The 20,209-nt window shown below is 33.6% G+C and overlaps 1 protein-coding gene across 3 annotated transcripts in view; it reads right to left on the reverse strand.

Annotated features, from left to right (window-relative positions):
• SHOC2 (SHOC2, leucine rich repeat scaffold protein) overlaps positions 1 to 20,209 on the reverse strand; it is a 97,043-nt gene that overhangs the window by 75,656 nt on the left and 1,178 nt on the right. The window contains exon 1 of one of the 3 annotated variants that reach the window (XM_008054941.1): positions 16,950 to 17,849. The exons of the other annotated variants lie outside the window; for them this stretch is intronic. The gene's annotated coding sequence lies outside the window, so the exon portion shown is untranslated. Of the gene's footprint in view, positions 1 to 16,949; positions 17,850 to 20,209 lie in introns of those variants that run through there. 3 annotated transcript variants of the gene reach the window in all.

A 20,209-nucleotide genomic window follows, 5' to 3' on the forward strand; every position in this document is an offset into this window, starting at 1 on the left:
CAAATGAGGGTGTCCATACAAGAAGATATCTACTTCTCTGGCAGAAGAAGTTAGAATCTGAGTAGACTAGAAGGGTGTTACTATAGAGAGGTGTTCTGGTATGGATTATCAAAACCTGAGCCAGTTAAGGAGAACATGTGGCTCCTCTTCAGTCTCAGATATGTGGCAGACATTTTCACAAAAATGAAGCAAGTGAGCCTGACACTTCAAAGAAAACAACTGAGAATAATTGTCGCTGGTGATAAAATTAGACCTTAAGACAAAAATTGGAACTTTAGAAAACATGTATTTGCCACAATGAGCTTTAAAGCTACCAATATTTAAGGACTTTTCTAATGAGATCAGTGGCATTATTAATAACGTGTCTTTTAAAATTGCATAATTAAGATGTTTCAACATTTAGTAAGTCTGCATAACTCAATGAACCAATATTTTCCAGTAGACAAATGTATGATGATTCAAAAATCACACATAACCCTGAATTGTACCCCACATTTTTAAAACAAAAAATAAAAATAAATCATATAAAAGATTCATTCAAAGTACAAGTCAGACTTATGAATTTTGTTTTATCAGAGAATAAAAGTTCTTTAGATAGTGCTGGAACAACTGGATATCTATAGGCCAAAAAGCAAAAACAAAAAAGAACCTCAACCTAAATTTCACACTATATAAATTAATTCAACTCAAAATTCACAGTTAACTCAAATCATCTATTTAAATGCAAATTTTAAACTTATATAAGAAAGAAAACATATAGGGAATTCTTCAGGACCTAGAACTAGATAAAGAATTCATAGACATGACACCACACAGTACATAAAAGAAAAAACTGATACAATGCAATTCATCAGAATGAAAAAATTTTGCACTACAGATAACCCTGTTAAGAGAATGAAAAACAAGCTATAGACTAGGAGAAAATATTTGCTAACCTTGTATTTGGCAATGCCTTACATTTACAAACATAAAAAACTCTCAAAACATAACATAAAAAAAAAAAACTCAAGTAGAAAATGGGCAAAAGGCTCACCAAAAAGAGCTAGATGGCAAGTAAGTTCAATTAAGATTTTCAATATAGCCGGGCTCGGTGGCTCAGCCTGTAATCCCGCGCCTTTGGGAGGCTGAGGTGAGTGGATGGCCTGAGCCCGCGGGTTCGAGACCCGCCTGGGCAGCGAGACCTCATCTCTACAATAAATCAAAAAATCAGCCGGGCGTGGTAGCGCATGCCTGTAATTCCGGCTACTCAGAAGGCTGAGACGAAAGGATCACCAGAGTCCAGCAGGTCGAGGCTGCGGTGGCCGGGAGTGGCCACTGCACTCCAGTCCGGGCGACTGAGTGAGACTCCAACTCAAAAAAAATATATATATATTTTTAATATCATTAATGATTAGGAAAGTAAATTAAAATCAGGATGAAATATCACTACAGACTGACCAGAACTTGGGGGGGGAGAGTGAGAGAGAAGTAACTTAATTTATAGCACTCTTTTGCTTTTCCACTCAAGTATGTGGTCAATCTATAGAGAGAGTATGCAAATTATATTTTAGGATACTCAACCATTCTCAAAAACGTGTTTACCAATTATCCAAGTGGCTAGGGTTGAGTAGGTGGTGATGGCTCCTCAATTTGTTCAAGAAAAAACATCTGAATTAATCAAAAAAAACAGGAAAACATTAAATAAGAAAGAAACTGAGAAAACCATCATAGCAAACAAAGTTGAAAAGAAACAGAAGAATCGGTAAATTGGAATGTTCATAAATTTGCTGTAATACCTAAGCAACACCTGAATAATTAATATAGCCTCACAAAATATATAACTATAAAAATCACTGAATTTGTATATACATATACTATACATCCAAACCACAAATAATAGACTTTATGAGCAGTTAGAGATGCTTGAAGAGACATTTTTTATTATATACTGTTTTCACCATATGTGCTGACTCTTAAAAATGTGCCCTCTTCATAATATGATTCATCCACCTTTTTGTGTAAGAAAAATATAAAGGTACAAAGAGTTGCACATCTGTGGAAAAGCACAGAGTAAGAAAAAAAAGAATATATACCAAACTTAATGTAAGGATAGAACAAGATTTGAAAAGGCAGGATTGCTTTCTATAGTATGGGGAACCATTGAGTAAAAAAAAAAAAGTGGCGAATGAAATGCAGAAAATCCAAATGTCTACCTCAAAATAATTACTTTCCCCCCTTATCTCAGTCCTGATTCTACTGCTCACACTAGTAGTTTACTTATCATTCTGGCATTTAAAAGAGAAATTCAGTCCAATAATATATCTAAATAACTAATTCATATAATCCAGACTCCAATTATCTTCTACTGAATGCCAGAAAAGAATATATTTTATAAATTTAAATTCGGTACCTTACAGATTATAGTCATTTAAGTCCACTTTTCCATTCACAGTAAGACATATAGATAAATGTTTCCATAAGTGACCACTAGGAAGTGAAGACATAGCTAAATTAAGAAAAGAACCTGACTCCTCCCTGCTTGGCCTATTCACTAATTCTTAAAAGCTAGTGCTAATTATTCCTTAGTAGTAATACTGGTAAGGATACATGCTTGTTTTAAAAAACAATTTTTCTCTTGCCTAGGAAAAGGAGAACAATTCAGAGAAGTGAGAAGGGAAATAGATGTCCAGAAACTTACTTGGGTTCTATCTATATTAAATTTGACACACCTTATAATCTAACATCAAAGGTGACTCAATCTATTCCCTTCAATTCTCTTGTTAAATGGAAATATTACCAACTAATTTTCATCTCAAAAATAATATGCTTAAAAGTAATATATTGCAAAGCAAATGCAGTATAAAAAAAGATCAAAAAATGTGAAATTGTGGGCTGTGGTTCCACATTCCTTCATAAATTACAGTGTGGCTTGGGCAAAAGCTGCATTTGTGGGTCTGTTTTTTCATCTGAAAAATTAGTCTGGGGGTTACACGATTTCATAGGTACCTTAAAGCTCTAAAATTCCTCCTGCTAAATCTTGATAGAAGTTTCAAACAAAGAATAATTTGGGGTATTTAATACATAATAGGCACTCAAGAATTACTTTCAATGTGGAAGATAAATTCTGACAAAATTTCCAGGTCAAAAAGCTCTTAGACTTATAGAAATGATACTACCATAATTAAATGTTCAGAGTATATTTATATCCTGAGGTACAGTTATCATTATCCATATTAAAAAGTTTATTAGTTTCCTACCACTATAATCATAACTGTCATGCAAATGTTTTGAAATATCTTGATAATATGTTAATCTGAAAATATTCTGTAATACATTCTCAGCTCTTCCCAATAATTATTTCTATATCATCTAGTTTCATAGCCAAATAGGTTTGGAATAAGATGTATTTCAATCATAATTAGACTCTGCCTTTACTACAGAAATTATTAGTGTTCTTTATATTATTATATTATATACAAGATTTCCCAAATTTATTTGGATCACAAAGCCTTTCCTGAGAAACACCTATCAATATCTCATAGTGTTTCAAGTGTTCAAGGTACAATTTCATTTAGTAGTAAACACAGCTCACTATTATCAAACAAATTAGAATATTAACAAAATTTTCTATAATTATTAAAACTTTACTTGAGATTTTATAAATGCTGGTGTGATCAATAACTGGAGTGACCAAGACTTAAAACTGAAAGCTCCAATAATCTACCAGGCTGTTAGGTATGCTTTTATATTAGAGACTAAGAAAGCAATATAGTCGGTCACATAAAAGAAAGAGAATGAAAAAAAATACCCAGCTTCTCTCAGCTGCCATCCTGCTCTTACTAATGGACAAAGGACAGATAACATAGAAATGGGTCAAATGAATACAAGCATATGTTGAAATCAGAGAATAGAAGCAGGGTTGGCCACCAGTTATGAAATTTTTCAAATATATTTCTTGTATAAAGGGCCATTAAGTGAGAAAAATAAATGGACATTTCCCTTGAAAAACAAGATGCCATTTAGAATATGAGATTATTCCAGAACTAACATTCACTATGCCAAAAAGACTTAAAAATATTCTAGTGGCAGAATCTAGTGCATGAAAGTTCCATTTTCAGATTCAGCTGAAAAAGGAATCAACATCTAAAGCAAACCAAGGAACTGATGAGCACTCAAAACAAATGCCTAACTACAGTCATTAGTCTCTAGTCTCATTCTTAATTCTTTTTAATGTACAAGGCTTTATAAATACAAACTGATATAATCAAACTCAAATGTTAAACTGATTCTTTTTAATTAAAAAAAATTGATCTAAAAGAACCTCTGTAAATGAACCATTTTTGGCTTTCAAAAAACTACATCTGCATATGTTTTATTGCTTACAGTAAAATGGTCTCCATATTGACAAAACCGAACTGTCCTACAGTTTTTAGGATTTCTGATTTGAAAACAGCAAGGGAAAGATGGTTTGTCCCCCTTTTCTTCTTAAAAAAAAAAACTCAAAACAACTAGGAGAGAAACAAACGTGAACTACATCTTCAGCAAACTAGGAAGCATCCCTAACCACACTATATGAGAAGGGCTGCCAAATGCAGTAAAGGAAAAGAGGGATGCTGGCATATCTCAAGTCAGAGATGGCTTCAAATTTCAAAACGATCAGAGCTCAGTTCTCTCAAGTACATGACACAGTCAGAAGTGCAAACCCAACAATCTCTTTTGAAACCCTTGAACCTTTCACAGACCTTATTTGGTATCACAGAGACATGGGAAAATCGGAATAGGACAAGAAATCATATGGTTTGAAAGGGCATATCTTTTCCTCAGGAAAGTTAATGTTGATTAATCAAGATAAATATTACAACAGTAAAATGACTGTACTTCGAGAATCTAAAAAGAGAATCCCAAGAGGGAGGAGGGAACCAACGCTAAAAATCAGTAGAGCAATACTTATAGAGTACTCAAGGGGAAACAAATATGACTTAAGAATTTATTTTATACTATAGGTCAGTATAAAAACAACAGTTGGCAGGGTGCAATGGCTCACACCTATAATCCCAGCACTTTGGGAGGCTGAGGCTAGAGGACTGCTTGAGCCCAGGAGTTCAAAACCAACCTAGGCAAAATACTGAGTTCCTGTCTCTACTTAAAAAAAAATCCATAAAATTAACTGGACATGGTGGTACATACCTGTAGTCCCAGCTACCCAGGAGGCTGAGGTGGGAGAATTGCCTGAGCCTGGGAGTCCAAGGCTGTGGTGAGCTGTTATTGTGCCACCATACTCCAGCCTGGGTGACAAAATGAGACCCCGACTAAAAAAATAGTAATGATAAAATTGTTTTTAAAAGCAACAGTTAAATATTATTGAATATGCAAAAATGCAAAGAATATTGTTTCTATGAACTGCTCTTAAAGAAAACACTAGATTATAGAGTTCAGCCATCCAAAGGATAAAAAGAAAATCTATGGTAAATGGCTAAACTTTGAGCATTGAATTCATTTAATTATTGGTTTAAGACTATAAAAAAGAAAAGACAGAGTCATGGTTACAGAATATAATGTACATGTTACAAACTCTGATATTTTTCTATAACCAACAAAACTTGGAGAGGGGAAAGTATGCTTACATCGTTACACTGCACTGCTTTACACCTTTAAGTATATTTCAACTGTTAACATACCTCAATTTATTTCTTAATCCATTAACTGTAAAAGATGAGGAAATAACCATAATGCTATAATACAGATTAGCTAAGTACACTCATAAAATCTTACATGAGATCTCAAAAACATGAAACTATATGAATATAAGACTCCCTTACCATCCCCCTATTTAAAAGGATGAAAACGAAATACAGAAAGAGACTTACCTACTCAAAACGTCACAGGCATGTATCGGCACAAAGATATTCACACTAGCATTATTTGTAACAGCATTATATGAAAACAATGAAAGGTCTACCAACAAATACCTAGTTAGATAAATTACTGTTTATCAAAGGAATACTATGTAGTTATTAAAAAGAATGGGGCAACAAGTATGCACTGGTATGAAACAACTGAGCAAGCACAGCATATCAGCTAACAGTAAGGACTCTATAGCCAGATTACCGGATACTGGAACTTAACTTCCAGCTCCAAAACTTACTAGCATTTTACTTAGCTTCTGTGCCTCAGTTTCTTCCTCTGTGATAAGCGAATAATATTATCTACCTCTCAGGTTGTGATGACGATTATTAATCAACACCAAAACACTTGTTAGAGCAGGGCCTAGAATAGATGAAGCACTTTATGAAGGGGGACCCAAAAAAACCCAGAATTATTTTTTGGAGGGCAGGCCCCTTGTAGTACAGGCTTCTCCAGCTAGGTAAGTGTCCTAGGAACCCATCGGCATCAGTATACCAGTTAGTGTTATGAGAAGCTGCATTAGGCTTCAGTCCTTTTTTTTTTTTTTTTTTTGAGATTCTTTCTATGCTTTTGCCCATTTCATCTTGGGTGATTTACAAGTGCACCTGCCCACACTGTGCTGAGTGTTCAGAAGTTTTTGACTCCCTGCCCCACCCTCCCTATTCAGTCAATCTCAACCTGAGTGACTTTTTTTGTTTCCACAGATGAAAAAAGTCCTCAAAGGGAAATGAGCCAATTGGAAAAGACGAAACAAAAAAATGTCAGAAGCACTAAAAGGCATCAAAACTGACTGAAGTTCAAAAACTGTTTTGAGCAGTAGAAAAAGCATCTTGATAGGTGCATTGCATCAAATGGAGAATACTTTGAAAGTTGAATGTGACTGAAATTTAAACATGTTAGAATACATAATTTTTATATATAGATTCTGAGTTTTGGCAGTTCTCCCTCATATAAATGTTAGGTATGTTTATATTTAAGTAGAAAAAAACTGAGCTACAAAACAGTATGTCGTTTACAGAAAAAAAGTAGTATATATTTATATATGCATAAAACATACATATACGTATAAAATATATGCAGAAGGATACATAAAACTGGTAGTGGTTTCCCAAGAAGAGAAACTAGGTAGAAGTTGTTTCAAAGGGGGAGATTTAATTTATATTTCTGTAACTTTTGAATTTATAAGCATGTATAGACTAGACAAAAAACATGTATGAACCAGACAAAACTACTACTTAAATTATCTTTAAAAATCTTAAGGAATCTTGGATGACTAATCACAGTGCCACTTTTCGGTTAGTTTTCTGTCTACCATGCCAAAGGCACATTTATTCAGTTAAAAAGTCATACAAACAACAAACTCCCAGGGACCAATGTATGCCCCCCAAACTACCTTTCAGATTTCAGGCATTTAATGTATCACTATATAAATTACAAAAGGAACATACCTTAGGAGACAACATTACAAAGATGTATGTAAAGGAGTGCTCACTACAATGTGCATATAAATAGCAAAACACTGGGAATAATCTACAAATACATAAATAGACTAAATTATAGTATCGTGCAATATTATATATACATTAAAAATGATGGCATAAGCCGGGCTCGGTGGCTCAGCCTGTAATCCCGCGCCTTTGGGAGGCTGAGGTGGATTGCCTGAGCCCGCGGGTTCGAGATCCACCTGGGCAGCAAGACCTCATCTCTACAATAAATCAAAAAATCAGCCAGGCATGGTAGCGCATGCCTGTAATTCCGGCTACTCGGAAGGCAGAGGCAGAAGGATCGCCAGAGCTCAGCAGGTCGAGGCTGCGGTGGCCGGGAGCGGCCACTGCACTCCAGTTGGGCGACAGAGTGAGACTCCAACTCAAAAAAAATAATAATAATAATAATAATGGCATATATGTATGGTATAAACTGATGTATATAAATCATAATTCTGCATATAAGTAACAGTAAATTCTGGATTCTTTCCATACAGTAATATTCAGTATATACTTCATCTGTTTTCACTGCTGACTGATTTGTGATATGGCTGCATCATAATTTAATCATTCCTATATCAGCCGATATTTAGGTTGTTTCTACTTTCTTTTTTTCATTTAAAGTTTTTCACTGCTTTTTTTTGGGGGGGGCAGGATAAATAGTGCTTCATTGAACATAAATCTTCATCCCTAGGAACTAATATTTCTATACGGCAAATTCCTGAAAGTGGAACCATTAGGTCAAAACTAATATGCATTTTAAATTTTTATACGTAGTTCCAAGTTGTCTTCTTCCAAAGAGCCTGAATCAATTTACACTCTCACAACCTTGCAAATTATTAATCATTTTCATTTTCATCAATCTGATGTATGAAAAATTATGTATTAGTTTAATCTACAAAATTAGTAAAAATGAGCAAATCTTTCCATTCCTCCACTGTTTGTGGTATTCAGACAAAATATAGCCCACAGCTATACTATGCTTAACACATACTGTGTTTTTAATTTTTATTAATTTGTCAAAATTTAATCATTGGGAGCCTCACATACAAATCCAAACTTCTCATTAAAAAAATAATTGTATATATATATATATATATACATATATATATATATACATATATATATATACACACACACACACATACATATATACATATACATATATATACTATATATATATGTGTATATATATATACACACACACACACACACACGCGCATCACTGAGTCTATACTTCTTATTTTAGAGATGGGGGTCTCAATATTTGTTGCCCAGGCTGGAATGTAGTGCCTAGTCCAGGGATCCTCCTGAATAGCTGGAACTGCAGGTGCAAGCTATCACACCCGGCTCCATATTTCTTAATAGCAAAAATCTACTGGTACTGAACAGAAGCTACCCTCTGAGTGCTCTCCAACTGAATTACTTCATACATTTCTCCTACTGTGTTCACTCATTTATGTTACTTGCCTGGACTCCTGTACGAACTGAAGTTTAGGACCCCATTTTTCCTGGTTTATTTAGTTAAATACTGGTATGAATGAATATTAACACCTGTTCTTATATACATGTTATGAATATTTCCTGTTGATGGTTTTTCTTTTATCATTCACACACACACATATATATATACATAAAACTTTAAAAATCTAGAAGAATGTTTACCAAATGTTAGCAATGTTATCATTCAATTATAGGTGATTTTTGCTGGGTGCAGTGGCAGGAGCAAGCATGGCACACTGCAGTCTTAACCTCCTGAGCGTAAATGATCCTCCCACCTTACTTGCCCAAATAGCTAGGAGTACAGGCATATGCCACCACACACAGCTAATTTTTTTTTTTTTTCAATTTGTAGAGAAAAGGGTCTCATTATGTTGCCCAGGTTGGTCTCAACCTCCTGGCCTCAACTGATCCTCCTGCCTTGGCCTCCCAAAGTGCTTGGATTATAGTCATGAGACACTATACCTGGCAACTTTCTACTTTTGTCTCTGTATGTAAATCTTTTAAATGCATACAGTAAACAATCACTTCTTTCATAATCAGAAAGAAAAAAGCTATTTTCATTTTGGAACAGAACAAAATATATAACACTGATAGTTTGCTTGGTATATTTACTTTCTAACTAATAAAGGATAAAGCCAATTAAAACCTTATTTATGAAAAAATATGAATGCCTAATGCAAGAGGAAGTCAATATAATAATCAAAGCTTATTTAAACTGATCCATAATTGCCCATAAAGAACTTAATATATCCAGTACTTAAGGTCAGAATCACAATATAAACTGATTCTACAAGTGGTATTCAAAAGTGCATGAATGATCTGATTCACTTTCAAGTTGTAAAACAGTTTTTTTTCAAAAAAACCAATTATACCCAATTATAAGTATTTACATTTTTATAAATATAAAAAATAAAAAGTACATTTTCAGTCAGTCAACATTTATACATGTCATACATTGTGCAAAGTGCTAAGTATACAATAATAATAAAACACAACCCTTGTCTGTAAGCTTATAGGCAAGTGGATAAAGCAAGCACAAAAGGAAGACATTTAAGACAGCCTTGGAAGTCAGGGAAGCCAGGGAGGGCTTCTTAAAACAGATGTGTAAGCGTGAATCAACCAAAAAAGGTGAAAGGGGACCAGGGATCCAGGAGTCATCCTGATTTCTTCTCTCACGCCTTCAATTTTCACATCCTAACAATCACCAAATTCTATCAACTCTTCTCCTAAAATATTTTTAACTCCATCAACTTCTCTTCATTCTCACCTCTACTACAGAGTATTATATACCTAATTCTCTCTACTAACAGCTATCTAACTAGTCTCACTATAACCACTCCCCCACATCCTGTTCTTCACCTAATCACCACACTGTAATCCTCAAGATCTTTCAAACTCTCAAATCTAATCAGGTTACTATCCAATTAAAATAATTGGGGAACCCTCAAGATAAAACCCAAATTTCTTAACATGCCTTTCAAGATCTGGTCCCTGTTTACTTTCACTATAACTAATATTTCCCACCTTGCACTCTGGTCACAAGAAGTTTTTTCACATCCCCTAGCAGAACCTCCCGTATCTTGTGTCCAGGACTTTGCACAAGCTATTTTCTTCTGCCAGTCACACAGATTTACAGTTCTTCACTGAACTAACTCCTACTTATTCTTCACATCTCAGCTTACAGGTCTGGAAAGCCTTTCCTAATTATTCTAAAGCCTTTCTGCATATCACCTCTGTGTTCCCACTTACAATTTCCTCTATCAGAATAGTTATCAAGCTGTATTATACTTGCCAGGCTAGCATCTGACTCCCTCATTTAAAAGTAATGGGAAAATAGAGACTTAGAAAAATAATTTGCACATACAGCACTTCTATTTACTGAAAGAATAATGAATATTTGTTAACTTGGCTTTATCTCTATACTAGACAGCATGCTCCTCACATAAAGCAGCAATTTTTACTCTATAAAGCACTCTACAATGTAAAAGATATTATGAATCTTTTACTGAGTACACAATAAGTGCCCAATAAACATTTGTTCAATGAAGACAATGAACAATAAACAAAGACAAGGCCTTATCTCATACACAGCATTTTCCTATATTCTACTTAAAAGTCACTCAAAATTTTAATATGAATACCTCCCCCCAAAAAAATGACTAAAGTCTGAAAGACTTCTAATTCTCTTAAATAACTTAAAAAGAAACAGTTCTTCCTGCATAATCACATAAAGCTATAAATTTTTGTAGTTTAAGAGTTTAAAAAGGAACCTTCAAATTGGAAGACCATAAGATTGGTCCAAAGACCAAGAGAACACTCAAAATTAACATGCTCAAAGGAACGTTATTGTTTAGAAAGAAATGGAGAAATACATTGCAGCACGAGTGAACCTGAGGTAGTAGTTTTCAAAGAGGTTAAAGGAATAGCTGTCCATGGATAAAAGATGTTCTACACTTGCCCATGTTAATTAGAATGATGCCAAGAGTCCACAACTAGCACCTTCAAATATATTCATTCAACTTTTTTCCTCCCTTGGTAAGGAAGCAAGATGAAATACTTTGTAAAGACATAGCGAAAGAATTCATTTACTTTACACAGTAGCAAATAAATGGAAGGTTTTGTTTTTTTTTTTTAAGAAATCTATATTACTTCTTATTAGAAAGCAAAAGATTATATATGTAATTTAAATTCCAGGAAAACAAGAGTTTAGAGAAAGAACTGAAAATTCCTATTTACACAACCCACAATTATAAGCCATACTTGGGATGGCAGCTCTCTCATACACTTCAACTCACCATATGTATAAACTGTGAAATTCTCTAGCAAAGTCTCAAAGTAAAAAGGTAGAGTAGAATAAAGAGGACTTAAATGTCTCAAAATAACTAAGAAATAACAGTAAACATGAAATATGTTGACCAAATATGTTGACCAAAATCTGAAAAGATTTTATGCCACACTAATATAAGCTAAAAAGAAGAAAGAAAAAAAAAAGATTTACTTGTGAATCTTTGCTTAAACTGCCTTTCTTACCAAGGACCTCCAAACATGTCATACACAATTTAAGTATTTCCAAGATATACTTTACTCTCCTTTCCTAAGCAAACTGGTAACAACAAAAAAGTTGAACAGTTATCCGTGTAAAGCAAAAGAGGGAAAATATAATTTCTATATACACTAAGGTGACTACAATAAAGTATTTTCAACTTAAAAAAAAAGGAGTTTCAGTACTTTTAGGCTTAAAAATAAATTACATTTAACTGCTCCTTTTTGTATATACAAGCCCACACATTCCTTCACTAGGTGTATCTGATTATAAATCCTTTCCATTACTCTCTCTAGAAAGCATCAGAAACTGTCAGAAAAAATAAAAACAAAAATAAATATATACAAGATTAGAGGAGTGTGTGGTCTCAAGGTTGGCAACTTACATTCAAGTGTTTGGTAAGTTTTGATATTATTATAAAACAAATAACCTTTCTCACATTTATAGAGTTCATTCTTGAGACTTTAGAGAAAGACTTCTATACTCAACTAATTTATTTATCTACAGTCCTGACAGTTTGTTTCTTTAACATAGAATTTACATAATACATTTTGAATTTTAAAAATATAATCTCTTATTGCTGTATTACATTTTTTAAAATATTCCAAAGCAAAACTCTTTCTCATAAAGATCAAAAGAAACATAAGAAGCAGCCATACCCAATTTAACTTACAGTAATAAGGAATTTCTCCCATCAGAAGTTACACAAAATATTCAAAGACTTCTCTTGCTTATATTTTTAGTATACAAAAAAATGACATTTATTTTTGTAATTTAACATATTAAAAACAAACCTACAATTTCAAACTGCTAAGTACTACCTACTATCTTGTAAATATAATCTTGTTTAACTGTGTCCTCTTCATCCCCCCCATTCTTATGTCAAAGCATAATCCTTAATGTGATGGCTTTTAGAGATGGGTTCTTTCTGAGATAATATTAGGTTTAGATGAGGTCACAAGGGTAGGGTCATCATAGTAAGATTTTTGTTCTTATAAGAGGAGTCTAGAGAGCTTTATCTCTCCCCCCCCTCCAAGTGAGGATACAGCAGAAGGCAGCCATCAGCAAGAACCCTTACCATGAACAGAATCACTAGCACCTGGATCTTGGACTTTTTAGCCTCCACAATGGAAAAAAAATATTACTGTTGTTTAAGCCACATAGTCTATGAAATTTTGTTATGGCAGTCTGAGCCAACTAAGACAAATCCCAAAATATGATTCCTATATAGTTTACAGAAGCTTTACTATTAAAAAAAGCCCACACCATGTACATGCAAATCATAAAGTAATTTGCAGATAGTAAGTGATATATTATTTAAATATGCCAGAAAGAAAAACATTATTTAACAGTGATTTTTAGTTGCTTTTGGAAGCTAATCAATTATTATCAATCTGTATAATTAGTTATAATAACTAGATAATGGTTACAGAAATAAGATGTGCTAATGAACAATTTTTACATTTATCACATGAAGCTACAATTTATGGTTATCAATTTTCAAAGAATTTGAACATAACAAAATATAGTAAAATTTCAATTATATTCAACTTAATTTCAACTTTCTCTGATAAAACAAAATCTTTAAGATCTTGCCACAGGATCATTGTTGTTTTAGCAATTATCACAAATACATATATACACACACACATACACATATATATGTCAGGTACAGTTGAGTTCCAACTGAGAAAAGGCCAGATAAACTTTTTGTATTTTTGTATGCATTAAGGCATTATTCATGGAGTTAACTCTACAAAAGTTACATAGCTGACTTTCAAAGAAAATGCATTAAGTTCTTCCTTTTACATATATATATCTAGATTTTTTTTTTTTTTTTTCAGTTGGAGTCTCACTCTTTGTAGCCCAGGCTAGAGTGCAGTGGCATGCTCACGGCCACCATAGCCTCCACCTTCTGGGCTTAGGCAATCCTTCTGCCTCAGTCTTCCAGTTAGCTGAAACTACAGACACACGCCACCAAGCCCAGCTAGTTTTTGTGACTTATTGTAGAGACGAGGTCTCACCAAATTGCCCAGGCTGGTCTCAAACCCCCGGGCTCTGGCAATCCTCTCGCCCTGGCCTCCCAAAGTGCTGGGATTATAGGCTAAACCATCGTGCCCGGCCCATAAAATCTGTTAACTGAAACATTTAACTATACTATCTATCTGTGTACACTTAATGTAAGCTCAATTTGGTCTTTTTTTAATTAACAAAAATAAGCTAGTAAAAGTATGCTTTATTAAATCTCTTTACAATCATATTTTCCTGGACAACAACAAATAAACCAGTAAATCTCATTCTTTATAGTTTCTCATTTCAGTATCTGGTTCTCACAGGATGAAACAATGCTAAAATGTTTAGGTTGCACAACACTGGGGGAAATGTTAAAATTTTCACTAAAAGTTTTAAGAACTGTACACAAACATCATGGGAATGTTTATATCGGAATTATCAAATTTTTCTAAATAAAAATTTTAAGTTGTGTTTTAAAAATAGTGACTCCTTTTTAAAAAAAGTCATTTTTCTCAAGCCCCCAAATAATTACTGTTTTTCATGCCATGTTTACAACTTAAAACATTACCACCTGATTTATGTCAAACATTCACTAACCATCATTATAGCTGATCAACTTTAGGTGCTTAATGTCCAACTCAAGGCCTGACACAATCTCAAATATCTTTGCAGTTTCAGTATTCTTTGTTCTTGTCCCAAATACTGTTCTGTGTGTACTACTATAAGCTATTATATAACAGGAAGTGGGGAAAATTTAAAAAATACTGCAGCACTACCAGCCATTTAGCATGCTGAGTTCCCAGTTGCTTAGTGGGTGTTCTGAAACTAGGCCATATTTCTAGTATTAAGAATTTCAAATCACTACTTACAAAGTACAAAAATAAATGTCTTCAAGATTAAATCATAAAACCTTACTATTTTAAGTTGCCTAGCATATACGAATCTTATTTCTATGAGTTTAGAGATGTAACTAACACATACTAGATAAACCAGTATTTGTTTTAGCAATGAAATAAATAACGAGCACTTCTACCTATCCTTATATAGTCACAGAATTCAAGAGATCACAATATTAAAATAAAATGTAATTTATTTGAACCAGAACTTAAGCTCTTCAGTAAAATTCTGAATTCTATATCCCAGATACATACAAATCAAAACTGAACTAAATATAATCTATTTCAGGTCACTCAGTCTGTTAAACACCACATACTTTTAGCAAACAAGTAACTATGGCTTCTAACCTAATTTTCCCAGTCCAGGTGACCAGGAAATGCCAAGAGAATAAAGTTTATTCTCCTTAACAGAATAAACGTGTGAGAAATACTTAAGCCATTTTGTCATATCACTGCAACAGGTTATGTTTTCATTCACAATTGATCAAGAAAAACATGTTCAGTTACTCGATTTTACATATTTTATAGCTAAAGAAACACATCGTAAGTATAAAATCTACCTCTACAGACTACATAGTAGTAATATTGTACTGCGCTGATTCAGTACTTTGATATAAATGTTTGTTTGAACTTATGTTGTTCAATAAACATTGGTGCCTACTATATTTTAACTCATTAAGCAAACCAATCCAATGAGAAAAGCTTAACAGATCGAGTTTTAAATTGCATCGTTTTGAGTGGAAATTTTCCTGAAATACATGCTCTTCATGTTTTTAAAAGTTACTAATATCAATTAACCTCTTCTTTATGATCCTAGATTATAATTATTACTAAAATATTTGATGAATAAAACAAATGGTATCATAAAAAGTTCTTCGCAAGTCTGTCACAACTTTGTTACTGTAAACCGCTTTAAAAAAAAAAAACAGAAACATGTTTAAGTGTTTTCTCTATGTTCTCATTTTCAACTCTCTTATGCCTCCAGGAGTAATTCCAGTGCTTTTTACATTTGGTTACCAAACTTCCTTTAAATTTTACATTATGGGGAAAAAAAAGAAAGCCTGTAAGACCTGAAGGGCTCCAAGGACAGAAAACGTGTTTAAAAACAAAAATGTGATGACATATTTTTTGTCTTTTTCACTGGCCTATGCAGTTTGTTTCGGAGCCCTAGACTATTAATTTAAAATTAATTTTCTACTTGAAGTCTAACAAAGTGTAGACATTACATACTGGAGAAACTGTAGTAATTAAGACAAGACATACTCAATGCTTATCCTGAGACATATAGACTAACAATAAAGACAAATCCAAACTGTTATTCCCCTGCAATTTTCCAAATGGACTTAAACATCTCTGATCTTTGTGAGTTTTGTTTTTTTACCCTACACCTATCCTACTTATTTCTCAAGAGATAGTTCCTATCCTATCCTATCCTCCAGCAAGCATTGCTAGTTATACATGCAGTCTGATTCTTAACTCATCTGAGTTTGCCAGTGTATACTGCTGCTAAAGTATCCTGTCACATTGTTTATCAACTATTAACTTATCCAGTTCATGTAAAAAACTCCGAATTTACTGAAAGTAGAAAACATAGTATATTTATCTTTGTATCCTCAGAGTCTGGAACACACATGGCATTCAAAAGTTCTATGACATTGTTGAATATGAAACTGTAGTTAGTAAGAAATATTTATAGAACAAAATTGAAAAGTTAACATAAAGATTATCTGCAAGATTGTGAAAGTCTTGAAAGCAGGAAGTGTTATACAATGCAAAACTGGAAACTGAGAAAACCCAAATTTAACTGATAAAACTAACTCCAAGCTCTACAAATTATGTCAGAACAAGACACTTTGTCTCCAAGACATTAGAAAAACTAGAAGACTTATCTTTATCAGCTATGAAATTATTTAATTAAAATGGTAGGACTTTTAAATAGTAATGAGGGCAAATAAAATATTAGAACATTAGGAGTCTTCCCAGTGCTATAAACAGAGGACAGACATGCCAAAACAATTTATAAAAGTATTCAAGATTCATTTCACATAGGAACCAATTATACCTCTTTTAAGGGTTATGTTTTAGTTACAAGCATATGTTCATTCTTTCCCATATAAGAATTCTCACCTTTTAGAGCATGTACTACTTTTTGCAATCAGTTTTGATCCTTAGAGAAGTTGGAATGAGATATACAGTGTAAAGTCTAATTAGTTTTCTTTAAAATCTTGATAATGGGAGCTGCATACTTTTTCTAGAAACACGTTATCAACATCTCAAAAGTTTAAGGGTTGTTGATATGTAGAATATTCTTTTATGTGTTTGAACTTCGCTTTGCTGATTTAAAGATGCTGTGCTATAGTTGGGAACCAGGAGAAAATACCAAAGTCAGAATAAACACTAGTTTATCATAAAATGCAGTTACATATTTTAGACATAAGTTTCTCAGACTTATGCAGTTCCTTTCAACCTGCAGTAATTAGCAAGTACTTTTTTGAAAATTTTATAGTTTACCAAGTTCAAACACACTACAGATTACACGTAACTTAGAAATTTTTCAGATTTTAAAAGTCAGTTTAGATAAGAAGGTAGGAAAATACAAAAACTTAACTACTATAGTAACAGAGAAAGTATTTCAGGGTACAACTTTAATGCCGTGTAACAAGTAAAAGAAACAAGTTCAGAAGATAGACTAAACAGTTAAAATAGGGGATACAAGGAGAGTATATGTACATAATTTAGTCTACGAAATATTTAGCCTTAAGTTATATGTCTAATGTATAATGAAATATAAAATATGTCTACTAGTAGGCAAAAATACCAACTTAATATTTGCAGTACTTAATGTATCATTCACTGCTAAATTACAGACTATTTCTATCTAATTCATCTATAACAAAATATTTACCAATTTCCTATTAGTGTCTTATTAGTAAATATCAGTCCATTTTATATCTAAGTTTCCTCTATTAATTTATATTTTATAAACAAGTTGAAGAATTATTCCCAGTCTAAGCCATAAACCTCAGACCTCAATGAAGGACTTGCAAATTAACTTGTTTGGTTGGGCTTTATTATTATTACTAATGGTAGCAGCAGCAGCAGCTTTTAAAATCTTGTTTTGTTTGTTATAAGCATATGTTTTATGCTTTTTCATACATAAAAAGGATACATAAATGATATAGTAAACCAAGTACTAAAGATATATTCCTTCAATTAATCTTCAGTCTCCAAAAATATGCATCCTTATATATACACAGTTTGGAGTATCCGAAGTCAAAAGAACACAACAGATTTTTATATTTAAATAACGTTTTACAAAAAAAAAAAAAAAAAGTTGTTTAAACAAATATGACTGTAATTCAACTAACTATATAACAAAAAACTCAAATTTAATTCACCCTTCCCCATAATCCACATGGGTAAGCCAGGGTAAAAAAAAAAAAAAATGTACCAGCACTGAGCGGGCTCAGTGGTTTAGCCTGTAATTCCAGCACTTTGGGAGCCCGCAGGTTCGAGACCAGTCTGGGCAACTTGGTGAGACCTCGTCTCTACAATAAAACAAAAAATTAGCCAGGAGTGGTAGCATGCCTGTAGTTCCAGTTACTTGGAAGACTGAGGCGGAAGGATTACTGGAGCCCGGTGGGGTGGACACTGGGGTAGCAGTGAGGGTGCCACCGCATTCCAGCCTGGGCGACAGAGAGAGACTACAACTTAAAACAACAACAACAAAATGTACCAGCACCAGCCATCTTTGGGACTATTCCAGGTAGAATTCCAGTTCATGCCTCCCTGATATGGGGGGGCAGTCATTCAGCCCTGTCCCAAGTCACAGAAGAAATAGCAATTTTAAAAGCACAATTCTAGAAAGCATAACAAAGCAACTGATTATTTTTGTGTTTCTACTTAAATATAAAATGTTTCAAATTTCTGACTCGCTTGCATTTCACAAGTTGATGTATGATCTTTACTTGTTACAACTACCCAAAAAATAGCTCTGATCAACTTTCTGAACATGGTAAACTAAAAACCAATCTAGCTGCAAACTATTAATGTATATCTTAACATCACTCTTTAATCATAACAATTTATAATAAAAGAAAAATTTTAAAACTTGAAAATTTTATTAATAATGTGAGATCAGAAAACAAAAACCCACTTGAGATTAATACAGCTGCTACTTCAAAAACTGAGCAAGCACCCTGGGAAAATGCAGTACCCTTAAAGACAAGCTATTTCTATAACTTGAAACTGGGATTTTAAGAATATAGTTTTGTAAGCTAGCCTTATACTACACATAAGCCATTTGAAAACTGCAAACCTTAGATAAAGACTTTATTTTTGCCCATGGTCTATTTTTCAAATGCATATTCATAATTATATAAAAATTTTACACTGTACTTCATGTACAAATAAAGGTAAAAGATTTATCACATTCAGTCTAAGTTCCATACGTAGAGAATGGTTATTTACACACTGCATTCCTAAAATTCTTGTCACTGTCACACAGAAATGCATCAACATTTAATAAACTCAAATTATAAATATAAGCTTACTTAATGTTAAGATTGTATGCAAAAGCCAAGTCTTCAAATACACCACAATAGTTATACATGCCATGACGTGGTGGGGTGAGGGTAGAGATTAGTTACACTCATAAACCGAAGTCTTTCAGATTAAAGACTTTTCAGTGTTGCTACATTTAGACACAAGTACATTTGGTTACAGAATTGTACCCTAGAATTCTGAATAACATAACAAAAAGTAAGTTTTTGATACAGTAATCCCTCTAAGTAGATACTAGACCTCCTGACATCTATGAAGAGTGCACAAAATTACACAGGTATAAATCTAGAAACTGTTGGTAGCTATCACGCTGAGGCAAAGACTACACAGTCCACATCTGCAACCTAATTTTGCTTCAGCATCCCCAGAGACTTCGAAAATATTTCTTTGGGTAGATTGCAAAACAGTGCTTCCTCTTTTATTCCCATTACCCCCATTACGATACAAAGCAACAGACAAGAAAATCAAATCGCCAAGTGAAAGGGCTGAACGCTTAAAAAGCTTACACACACACACAAAGCATCTTCTTTCTAATGCCCGAATCGGTATTCATTCCACCTGTTTGTAAATTCATGCTTCCACAATAATACAGTCTGCTGATGAAAGGAAGACAAGGAAAGAAAGAAACGGAAAGAAACAAAAAAGGAAGGGAGGGAGGAAAGAAGGAAAGAAAGAGAAGCAAATTAATGATGCTTTGGAGTCATTATTCTTCTACCCAGGCTTGGGAGGGAGGGGGATGGTACAAAACAATGGATACTCAGGGGCTGGGGGGGGAGTCGTTTTGCCCCGAAGCCTCTTGCGTTATGGGGGGGGGGGCCGGCGGG

Source organism: Carlito syrichta, unplaced genomic scaffold (genome assembly GCF_000164805.1).
Source record: "Carlito syrichta isolate Samal-C Ts95f unplaced genomic scaffold, Tarsius_syrichta-2.0.1 Scaffold301619, whole genome shotgun sequence".
Lineage (NCBI taxonomy): Eukaryota > Metazoa > Chordata > Mammalia > Primates > Tarsiidae > Carlito > Carlito syrichta.